This window comes from Ambystoma mexicanum, chromosome 7q, assembly GCF_040938575.1.
Source record: "Ambystoma mexicanum isolate Mex_15411 chromosome 7q, UKY_AmexF1_1, whole genome shotgun sequence".
Lineage (NCBI taxonomy): Eukaryota > Metazoa > Chordata > Amphibia > Caudata > Ambystomatidae > Ambystoma > Ambystoma mexicanum.
In genome coordinates, this window is record NC_090941.1 from 413,095,146 (window position 1) to 413,107,922 (window position 12,777).

The following is a 12,777-nucleotide window of genomic DNA, read 5'->3' on the forward strand; positions in this document are numbered from 1 at the left end:
AACTTTAGGCCCACATATCTAAAGACCCAGAGGGGAGTGGCTGCACTATGTGTGATCTCCAGTCACATAGGTAGTACAGACACAGTCAATGTAGTCACAGAAGACACTATGTGCCGGAACACGAGGAACATGGAAGACAGAACCAGCAACTGTACCAGGGTCCAAAGAGCTGGGGACACCTTCTCAAGGAGTTGGCATGAGCAGAGACAACCTAGGTATAACAAGAGCACAGGCAGGGTTTGGCTTTAGTATTGTGTCTGGCTAGTGGTGCTTCAGGTCTCTGGTTAGTCGAAGCAGAGTCTACTGGGGTACACACGTACTAAGAAGAAGTGACCTGTGAAGATGAGACATGGTGAGAAGGGTGCCGCAACAGTGACTAAGCAGGCAAAAGGGACCCAACAAGAGTCACAGACATGCCTGCGGAGCACAAAAGATACAGCCAGGCACAAGCCATGATTCCAGGCTGGAGGATGACTTCAGGAGGTGACACAGTACATCCCACAACCAGCCAGATTAGCAGAAATCGATCCAGGAATCCAGCACCAGAGCAAGGACGGGAAGGCTTCCAGGAAAGACTGGGATGGCAGGCACAGAGGATATAGCAATGGTGGCCAGAGGGAACACGAGAAGAGGCCAGTTAGGTATCTTCCAGCAAAGCAGAGGCAGGAGACATCCACAGTAGAAAAGGGTCCAAACAGTAGAGCAGGTCACATCAGGAGTCGTCCATCTTGCCAGCAGAGCTCCCAGTTATGTTTCAAACTGGAACTGAGAAATAGCACGGGGTCACCCCCAGATGTACATATTCTCCCGTGAGCTGGCTAATCCAACCCACCAACCCATAGACAGGTAGCATTCAAGTTTTTGGCAGCCAACCAATCAGGGCTGGTAAAAGAATCTTCCTAACACTCAGGTACACCCACACACATATGGATTAGGAAGTCTGGTAGAACTCAAGCTATTCCAAACAGGAAAGCCATCACCACAAACAGGCCATTGTGGGCTCTAAAAGAGCCTGCAGAGGCAGAGTAGACAATTAGGCCATCCCCCATTACCCAAAGAAAAGAAAAAAGCCCACAAAAGAAAATGGAGAGGTGGCAGAATTTAAAGAAATGCCCTACTACGCAAATGGCCACCAAGTACCAACAAAGTAAAAGCTACTGACATGGTGTAGTCAAATATAAATTGCATAACTGCCCACAGTCTACTCCCATACAAACGTTCTGGGTTATAGGAATCAGCCAGGGACAACTTGGGAAGCATAAAGAAACCTGCCTTGGTAGCCAAATGGGCTAGCAAAGGCAACCCATCCAAAATGGGGGGACACTGACCAAAAAAGACAGTAAAAAGTAAAAGAAATCCAGCAAAAAGTTCATGGGACTCATACAGTTAGAAAAGGGAATGCTAGAAATAGAATTCTGCCCCAACACCACTGTTTTACTACCCACCCAATTCAGAGGTGAGATTGGAAACAAATCAGGCAGTTCGTATTCCCCTGAAATATGAATATTTTTCTCCACCGCAGAGTTAGAGGTAAAACTTGTAAATTCACCCCAAAAGTATTTCTAACTTTTTTCACTGCACGTAAGGAAACCGAGGCACTTACTGTGCATTATACATTGCCACAATCAATATGAAACAAACATGAAGAAAAAGAGGCAGATAGCACTTTAGTAATTCTGCCAGCAGTATTGCAGCAATACAACCATTTATGCACTGGACTTTATTCCAGGAATACCTCTGCATCTGACATTTCCCTGGTGCAAACTCTGAATTTGGGAACTTTTAGGAATACCATTGGTAGATGAGATATTCTCCTCCAGACGACCCCCTGGACAAAGATCCACCCAATTTATAATGGGGCCATAAGTGTTGAAGTGCTTGGAATGGTTAAAAGGGTGATAATCAATAATGCAGAGATTTTCTTTTTTTATTATGTAATCCCTGAGGTGGTGTACTTTGCCAACAGGGAATGCTTTGGTTCCCAATGTAAAGGCCAGGTCAAAGTAAGCGGCTTAATGCAGGCGCTGACTATAATACAAGGTTGTGTGAGTTACAAAAGTTTTTACTTTTTAATTACGTTTAACTAAATAAAAAAATCTGCAACAAAAAATGGCCAACAGGGAAAATGGAGAAGGAACTACCCAAGTCCTATCTCCAGTTCCATGCCAGCCATTGGTGAACTGAAGGAGGCAGCCGAGATGGAGAAAGGGGAAGGGCAGCAGTGGTGGCAAGTGAGTGCCCAGGAACTTCAGGAGGCAGGTGAATGGGTGTACGAATGTGTGTGCTTTGGGGGGCAAAGGGATAAAGGTGACAGGTGTGAAAGAAGGGCAATGGTAGAGGGATGGCAGTCAGGAGTCTGGAAAACTGGGCCTATACGAGTAGGAAAGGCCTGCATTCTAAGCGTCTTGAATTGCCAAGAGAGATGTCGTATGGCCTAGTAGGTTGCTAATGAGTGTTTTGAGTGACATCATCGACAACAAAAGCAAAGCCTGATCTGTGGAAAAGTCCTGTATTTATACACTGTGTTTGCTGCTCCCCGTGCCGGGGTACCCAGTCTCCAACTAGTATTGATGACTCCATGGCGTGCGTCCATTGATCAGCATACCTCTTCATGGCCTGTTTCTTTGCCCGATTCATGACGGTCACTTCTTGATCAAGGGCAGGAGTTGGCCAAGGAAGATGAGGAAGCCTTGTCCTCAGTTTTCTTCCGAACATCAATTCTGATAGACACTTTCCCATGGTCCAATGCGGAGAGTTCCTATAGTCACGCAGCATGTTGTACAGAGCTTGATTAAGTGACATGGAGTGTAACTCATTTTGTTGTGTTATCTCGCAACCATGCCGTTGGCCTGGGACCACAGAGGAGTGACTTTTCTGTCATATGCTCCATAAATCGGGCAAATTCCAGCCCACTAAACAGGGTTCCAACGTAGGACTTGAGTACATCTGGAATCCCCATGCTGAGATGATGTTGTCCAGTTCTGGAATTATTGTGCTGCCTGCACTAGTGGAAACCATATGTACAGTAGGGAACCAGGAGTATTCATCCATATTGACTAATCAATATTTGCCATCTCTGCAGGGTCTAATGAAATCAACCGCAACGTGGCTCCACACTTTATTTTTATTTATTTATTTATTTATTTATTTTCTATTTCTAGCACGCCGCAGCCCGCAGGCATCAGGGCGCGAACATATAACAGCGAGTACAGATAAGACAAAGCGGGAGCAGGCTCTAGGCTGTTTTATGTTCGCTACTTGAAAAGAAGCATTTTGAGTTTATTTTTGAATACCGTGAAATTCGGTTCAAGTCTGAGCGTGACTGGAAGATTATTTCACCCAGAAGCAGCTCTAACTGGAAAGGATCTTCCTAGTCCAGTCATTTTTTTTGATGCAGGGGTTTTCACTAATCCTTGGTTCAGTGATCGTAGGGATCGTCCTGGTTGATACAGTGATATTTGTTCTTTTAAATATGCTAGGGCGGTGCCATAGATGCAGTGATGGACTATTGAAACTGACTTAAAGGTGAAGCGATCCTCGATGGCCAGCCAGTGTATGGACTTTATGACCTCCGTGACATGGTCCCTTCTAGTTTTGTTCTTGATGATTCTCACTGAATCGTTTTGTATGACTTGACATTGGGAAATGCAGCATTTACTAGCTCCCAATAGTAAGGCATTTCCACGGTCGAGCCTTGAAAGGATAATGGCTCTGGCTATGGTTGTGCACTTTTTTTCATTTAGGACTGGTCTAATGTGCCTAAGTAGCCTTTGATAGTATCAGCAATTTTTCTTTAAGTAGGTTACATGTGCATTTGCTCCTAACGTAGGTTCCAAGTACACTCCTAAAGTTTTTACTTTATCGGAGACTGAGATACTGAGTTTTTTATGTTGAATCTGTCAGGAAGCCATAGATTGGATTTCTTCCTTTCTTGCAGAACGCAGCTCTAAAATACAAACCCATAGATATAAACTGTGGTGTTCCACAGAGGGCCAGTTTATCGCCTCTCCTCTTCAACCTATATCTTCGCTGCCTTCTTCTCTGGTTGTGAGTACCGTCTTCCTGCAACCAACATAGTTTTGCATATGGTATTCCTGCTCTCAGTGAATCTCCCTTGTGCCTGTGCTGAGCTAGTATTGCTCCGAGCCCTACAGGGCTAGTATCCACTGTCAATCTTGTGCAAAGTGATGAAGCGAAGTATGACATATGTTTTTCTGATCCAATATCTTGCTTGATTTGATGAAATGCTGTCTTGCACTCCTGGGACCATTGAAATGCAGCACCTTGCTTGGTGAGTTGTCAGTGTCTCCTGCAATAGCTGGCCATCCCTAAGAATAACCAGACGTCTCTGACATCTTCAGAGGGAAACATTTCTGCAATGGCTTTAACTGTTTCAGGATCAGGACCCATTCCTTCTTGAGAAAAGATATGCCCGAAGAACTTTAAGTGTGACTTGTGACATGCACATTTATCAAGGTTAACAGTTATCCCAGCATCCATCAGTACAGTATACACTTTCACCAGTGCTTGATTGTGTTCAATCGTGGACCCAAAGATCAAAATGTCATCACTGTCATTAAAACAATTCTGTATATGACGTATCACTCTGCGATTGCTCTATTGGAATATCTAAACCACCGGATGATAGGCCAAAACGTAAACATTTATACTGAAATAGAACCACATGTGTAGCAAACGTAGTGGTGTATTTTGGGTCTGGGTCCAACTCAGTCTGATGGTATCCCTTTTTTAAATCAAGTTTTGAGAAGACTTGCGCTCCATTCAACAGGCTAATCATGTCATCCAGGTGCATGCATGGATGTCTCTCCCTTCCAATTGCTTTGTTAGCCTGCCTCATATCGACACATTTGTGTATGTCATTGATCATGCACTTCTTTGGCGCTGCTACGATATGTGACACCCATGGAGTGGTATCAGATGCCAGCTCAATGATGTACCGGCTAGTAGGCAGTCTTTTCCCTTCTCAATCTGTGGCTGAAGATGAATGGGCATTCTATGCGGATGTCGTGCCACTGTAGTGACTGACTCATCAATGTGAAGGGTCTCTGGATCACCTTTGAGATGTGCTAAACCTTGGAACAGAGAGTGAAATCGCTGCACCATCGTATGGGTGTAATTCATGGCCTACATCACGGTTGCAATGTTCATCGCAGTGGCAGTTGCAAGTCCTAGCAGGTTGCGTCCTGGTACATCACCTTGTAGCGCGTGAATTTTAGAGGACACTCATTTTCCTTTGTATTGAAGCGTTATGCAGAATTTTCCACTAATGGTGGTGGATGAGTCATCTTGTTAGATGTCGCACCTGTGTCAATGACGACTTTTGACTCATGGTCACCAACCAACAAGTCGACATCACTCATAGGAGGTGCAACAATATCAGTCATCATGGATGCATAATCATTTCTGTCCCCACATCTTGGAGCAGAAGGCGATAGGGACTGCCCTATCACTTGTCAAACATGACTCGCCAGCATTCTCTTGACTCTTTGCATTCACATCCTTTCTTACTGGTGTAGGTTCATAGCCACGAGTGTCATGTCTGACCATCATGGTGTTGCCTGTACCTGATCTTGATTTTCCCTATCACAGTTGCTGCATTTTTGGCCCAGTGCCAGGAACTTTACTTCTTCCTCATGTGGCAAAGGCAGGCCACAACGGTAGCATCTTCCTCTCGACGAGTACCGTCTCAGGGGAGGGTTGCTTAAATATTTGTTCTTCATCCCATGTGAAACCTGGTATATTTTCTCCTTTGTGGATTCCTTACCAGTTTCTATCGGAGTCGCTTGATCCTCTGCTCTAACTTCTGATCTGGCCATCAACAGTATTGTGGCAAGGGGAAGAGGTTCTCGCAGTCATTTCTTTCTGAACGAAGATGACAAACACCCTCCTCTGATTTGGAGCCCAATTGCTTCTTCATTTGTACATTTGTGAAAGTCACAGTGTGCCAGCAGCTTGCAAAAACGGGTCACAAAGGCATCCATGGGCCACCCATCAAATGGCAGGCAAAATTGAAGGTTTGTCTCTCGTGATCGACATTTCATTGAGGGTCAAAATATGCACCTAGTGCTTCTGTTAAACTAGTATAGGAGCTGAATTGTTCCAGAGGTAAGGTGGGAATGAAGTCTTTCTCTTCATCCCCCACTAGGTTGATCAAGAGCCTCCTGGCAAGTTTGTCTGACACATTCCTGTTGTAGGCTGCAAGATTTTGGAAGCATCTTAGCTAATGCTACCAGCGCAGACCCAGGGCTTTTTATTTTAAAGTGCTCTATGACACTTCTCAATGGCCTTGTTGTGCAGTGTAACACAGACAGGGTGAGCAAATTAGATTCGGTCAAAGCGTTATAGGAGAGATGGGCAGGCATGTGAAGGATGTGAAACCAATGTAGGTTTGCTCTGGCTGTGCAACCCAGCCAGTTTCAGGGATCTGTAAACACTTGCCTTTGCATTGATGCTGGTTCAGTGTTTATTCAGAATAATCCAATCCTCCACACCACTGTCGAGTCGCAGGACTACGCTAAGACCGCTGCGCAGTGAGGAGGAATGAGACGAGGAGCCGGGAATATTTAGAACCTTCTTTAGAACGCTGCAGGGAACTTCCCATGCACTTATTAAATCTAGCGTGCATGCACTCTGCAGGACCCTGCTCATTGGAGACCACGTTCTCAACGAAGCACCATAGGATGTAGACATCTGGGTTAACACCATTGTGTCTGGAACATGATAGGTTTGCCCAGTTAGTCACTTTATAGCATAATATTGTGCCTTTTACCTTCTGCACCTGGGAGTGGAAATCTGAGCCCCGCCCTTGCCAGGATACTCCTGGGGCTGGAATAACTTGTAGTGTTTCTCTAATAACCAGCAAGTCTTAACCCTTCCAATGGCCTCCAGAACAGTTAGAGGCTTCATCATAGGACAAGGCATGTCACATGGGAAGCTCAGCCATTCAAGAGAATGCTACTATAAAATGCTTTCTGGCCTTGTCGCAATTAGGCCATGCTAATCAGAGTGTTAGCATAGCACTGCTAACTCTCATATGCCACAAGATAGAACCAGTCCTTGAGCAGCATGCAACCAACCAACAAGCGTTTCTTAGCAACAAGACCAGATTGATAAACAAATAGTCCACTGCGCGCACACTCTTGGCAAGGCTTCCAGCAAATATCTCCTGGCCAGCACACATCAATCAAGAGTACACATTTCAAACAAGAATGCATCAACACTTATACATATGATCTATCTGCAAGACATGAAAGGTTGAAAACAGCATGCACATCAGAATGCTATCTGGTAAGTCACATTAGAGGGTTAATATGAGCCTTAAACACAGGAAATCTCTATGCTTGTTTTGGACAATAAGAGGACTTAAAAACCCCACCTGGTAAAGTCAGGCAATCCCTCATCATGCATGACCTTCTGGTAGCCCATGTGGCAAGACAAGTGTTGTGTGCCCTTGCATTTACAGCCACGACAAGGAGTGAAGTTACCTAGATCAAGCTTCGGCGTAGGCAATGGCATCGAAATTGCTCCTGTATCTGCCACTGGGCTAAGGCTCACCACTTTGGGCCAGGGCTATCTTAAGATTTGTACTTCCCTGGACAGAGACATATTTGAGACATCCGGGATCTGGAGACTTCAGGGATCTGCAGAATGATGTTTTGGACCACAACTCCCATAAGCACTAGCCAGCATAGCCAAGAATGAGGGATCATGTGAAACGTATTCCAAAACATCTGAAGAGCCACAGATTGTAGACCACCTGCTTCCTATGCAGCCTTTGGATGGTAATAACGTCATAGTTTCTGAATATAAGGCAGGATTCTGATGGGAGGAATGTGGATCATTCCATAGTAACATTGTCTTTTTTGCAACTTAATTCTGACCTGGAAATCTACTGCTGAAAATAAATGACTCTCACAGATGTAACACATCACATCACTAACATGCACCGTAAAGCTTTAGGCCTGAAGCCCTTAGGTTGGCATTAAATGATATTGATATCTCAATGTTGTTTGATACATGGACTTGTCACCCCCTGCAGTGATCTTCACACAATGGTTATTGTACAGAATATTCAGGACAAAATTTATGAGTCCGTAGCACAAGCTGCACCTAATATTTCTTCCATAATTATCAGCACTGCCGGGTGCCCACAATTTGATTTTATGACAGTCCACAAGGCAATCATTACTGCATTGTTAAAAAACCTGAAGCAGACTCAACTGCACGCTTGGTGTCTGGCTCAATTTATGACTACTTTTCTTAATCACTCGTTAGTACAAGGCCTAGTTCCTCCTGAGCTCAAACTTTCTACGGTTCGACCTCTATTAAAAAAAGCCCATGCTTGACCCGAATGCCAATCATAACTATCAAGCAATAACAAGCCTTCCATGGCCAGCAAAGATTCTTGAAAAGGTGGTTACTAACCAGCTGCAGCAACATGTTGAAAATCATCTACTGCTTAACAGCTTTCAGGAGTCCACCCATTACATGGAATCGAGACTGCACTTATGACAGTCTAGGACGATGTACTACAACTAGTCGATAGTGGTGACTTGACATTATTGGTGATACAGGATCTCTCGGGGGACCCCTGATCCCGCTTTCCATCTCTCACTCTGGCACCTCCTTTGGCCCTCTTCTGCCGCCTTCTTGTGAGGCACAAAACCTTGGTGTCATCTTCGATTCCACTTTCTCCTTCTCTCCCCACATCACGGACCTTGTCAAGAAGGCCCACTACCAGCTGCACCTCCTCAGAGGTATTCTTCCTTCCTTTTCTTACTTTCTACCAGAATCTCACTGTCTCCAGAGCCCTGGTTATCTCTAGGCTGTACAACTGCAACAGCCTCTTTCTCAATCGGCCTTCCGCTACTCTACGGCCTCTGCAACTAATTCCGAACAGGACTACGAGACGTATCCTTAGCCTCAATCCGAGGGACTGTATCTCTCATCCCTGAAATCTCTCCACTGACTCCTGGTGGCTGCAAGAATCAAGTTCAAGACCCTCTGCATTGTCCACAAGGCTTTCTGGAGCCATGGCCCAAACTACATGCAAATCTGTCTTCCAAAATACCTTCCTTCTCGAGCCCTTCGTTCAGCTACCTCCAACTCTCGGCGGGTCAGATGCTTCTCCAGGCAGAGAGTGGGGGGTAGATCCCTCTCCTCTGCAGGTTCCTCCCTCTGGAATGGACTCCCTGCTACTCTCAAACATGAGCCAGACCACCTGAAGTCCTGGAAGCTGCTCAAGACCTTCCTTTTCTGGTCTGCTTTCACTGGCTCTCTCTCTCCCCTGCTGACCTACCTATCTGCTGCGCTGACTGGTTGCTTGGCTACCCCCAGAGTTTCACTGTGTAACATGCTCCTCCATGATCTGTCTCCACTGCAATGCCTCTGGCTTTACCGTGCACTTAGGGGCTGTAACAGAACCTCTACAGCCCCCTGCCTCCTGGCATTTATCCAGAGCCGTGCTGAGCTGGCTGTACTAACTTTCTGCACTGTCACACTTGCACAACCTGAATGATACAAGGCCTAGCAAGATTGTTTGGCTTGTCCTCCCTCTGTCTTCTCCCCCTTGTCTTGTCACTCCTAGAAACACTTGTGTACATGCACAATCTAAATGATATATTATATTGGCTGCCTTCGACACAGTGGATCATGATATCCTGTTATCTCATGTTGTGTCTGTGGTGGGAGTCTCTGACCACGCCTTGTGTTGGGTTGACTCATTCTTGTCTAACCGTTTTCAACATGTTAAACTTACAGCACATTATTCAGAAGTAATACAAATGAACTGTGTTGTACCCCAAGGTTCATCTCTCTCGCTCATTTTGTTCAATCTTTACCTCAAACCTCTAAGGAAATATGATCTGAGTTTCCACGAATATGCTGATGATATTCAGATTTACATGAGAGTCAATAAGTCAGTAGAGTCCTTGTACAATATAATACAATGCATAGAGGAGGTGGGGCCTTGGATGTCCCATAATCAACTCCAATTGAACCCAAGCAAAACACAGATAATTCTACGTGGACCCAAAAACTTTGCACCTGCCACCTTTTTTAATGGGAAGTAAAATCGCTTTCATCAACAAAATCAAGAATCTGGGTTGCATCTGGCAATCGGATCTCGGCAGCGAGCAACAGGTTGGAGCCAATGTGCAATAAGTGTTTTATGCCCTTAGGTTTTTGGCCATTGCTCACCGGTTCTTTCCACAAAACTACCACTCAATCATGGTGGGGACACTGCTAAATTCACTGCTTGGCTGTGGGAATAGGTCCAATGTCATGGCTTCAGAGGGCCCAGAATGCAGCAGTTCAACTTCAATGTCACTGCTGCGTAGATGCCTCCACTGGCTTCCTGTTAAAGATAGGATCAATTTTAGAATTATTTGATTGGTTTTCAGGTGCATCCACAGTCTTGCACTGAAATACCTTGCTGCAAAACTGACACATTATGAACCAACTCGCCTGCTTCGTTCCTCAGATAAACCTCTTTTGACAATACCAGTCGCAAGATATGTCTCTAGGGGGGATAGCCGCTTTGCGGTTTATGGCCCCAGCAGTGGCAGATTTAAGGAAGAGGGCCCAGTGGGCAATAAAGACAGAGGGCCCCAGGTGGACCGGTCATGGAGGCAGAGCCTAGAGTGGGCAGGGTTTACAATTATGAAATTTAGGGACAAATGCTACTTTTTTTAAAGTTGTGATTTTTACAGTTGCTGTGTTGGGGGTCTGACTCCAGGTAGAGACAGCTGGTCCCCCTTGCCAGGTTTGGTTGTCAATGGTGGTGATATTGAAAGATTATGCCTGAAGCTAATGTTGGCGATTATAGGGTTCAAAGTGGTTGGCTAAGTGGAAGCAGTTACGCAGCAGACTGCTTATTCCTGTACTGTGATATTTACTTTCTTCTGTTTCACTGTTAACATCCACGGTGAGGATCAAAAAGATCTATATTGCTTTAAAAAGCGAGGGGATGCTGTGGTAAGTGGATGTGCTCCACCCCCCACCTCTCATACTTAGCCATGGTCGCACTGCGTAGTGGTTGTGAAGTGGTTGGCTAAGTGGAACCAGTTACGTAGTTAAGCAGTTAACATTAACATTAACAACATGGCACACCAACATCTATTTTGATCGAACGTTACTAGGGGAGACAAAGCCATAAAGAAGCCGCCTCGTGTAAGTACTAATCTCGATGGTGTGTTTAGGAGCGTGATCAAGCATGGTCGGTGTTGGATTGTTTAGGATTTGAATGTATTGAGACTGCCGAACTCTGAGACCACCCTTGATCGTTTGACACTCCACTTGAAGATCACGGGCTAACAGTATAAAACATAGCCTGCTGGCAGACTGCAGGGATCTCAGCAGCGGATTTGAAAGAGACCACAGTCATATTAAAATGAATCAGATTCACTCAATATCTCTAAGTCGCTCATAGCCCCGCAGTGGGACTGTGGAGTTTCCCCATCTGACCCCGGCATGTTCTTGGCATGCGCTCGTGTGCCGGGTCCTGGACTTTTAGTAACAAAATCAACTTCAGAAACGTCGCAAACGGTGGTGTTATTACAGGAAGAACGCAAGGGTTACCCATACTCACACTCCGTTTGGTTGTATAACAGTCGGTCTTCCAGTATGCCGTAAAATGAATTGAGAATAGGGCAAGAGGACATACGGGTGGGGGAAGAGGTTGATTGTATACCCCGCTCTGCCTCGGAGCGGGAAAATAACCGGGAGAAGGGTCTGGGGACAGAGCAACATGGCGCAATAACAACTGAGCAGAGTAAGGAACCCACAGTGATGGAGACATACCTGATTGATGTTCTGGTTGAAAAAGCCGCACAACAGTTTCCCCGGACAATCTCCTACAAATGGAGAAGGACCATACCTCCTGCAAAAACTCTATAGCTTTGCCCGATCAAATGGAAGTCAAAGGCCCTAGGGAGGCCTTGGCAGAGGACAGCGAGGACCCTTAAGCCAAAGAAGGCCCGCAAAAAGCTGCTGTGGGTGCCAAAAACTTAGGGGAAAGCAATGAACCCCTACAGGGGTTGCAACAACTTCGTCAGCTAAATCACAGCCAATGGTATATTGATTTGGCAAATCCCTTCAAGATTCACCATTAAAGAAGCTGAACCAGCCATCACTAAAACCAATTTGGAAGCTGCCAACTCTCACAACCGCAACTTTCGTTTCGAACCAGAGGTTCTTCTATCAGCGGACAGACAATCATATCACAGAGAGTACACCAGGGCAAAGTGTCGGAAGGATTGTGTATAACCATGGAACAAACAGGGGAGGTCCAAATGGTGGCGCAAACACCAACCTAAAGGACGGAGCAGGAGAAACAGCTTTATGCAACAGTACCCCGAGAAACCATCTTACTGACCCTAGAGTGGAGGATAATGGTAAATAAGGTCCCTGTGTAGCGGACCTAAAGAAGAAAAATAAATTCTTAGAATGACGGCTAGAAATATCCTTATCAGGCGAGGACCTATTAATGGATGTGGCTGCTGCACAAATGGAGGAACAAACAACAACAAAGTCGTCAGTAGACACTGAACTGATAGCGACTCAAACACTTACATTGTCTCCCTATATGAAACTGCATGAGGCTCTAAATAACCAAATCTGGGATCAGTCTACGTTGTTGGTGATGATAATCTCCAAGATGGTGTTCTTGGAAGGCTTCGTCACAGCTATTCCGAGCAACCTGGACAAAAACACGGAACAGATCAGCGAGATTCTACATAGTATAATTGATCCCATAAT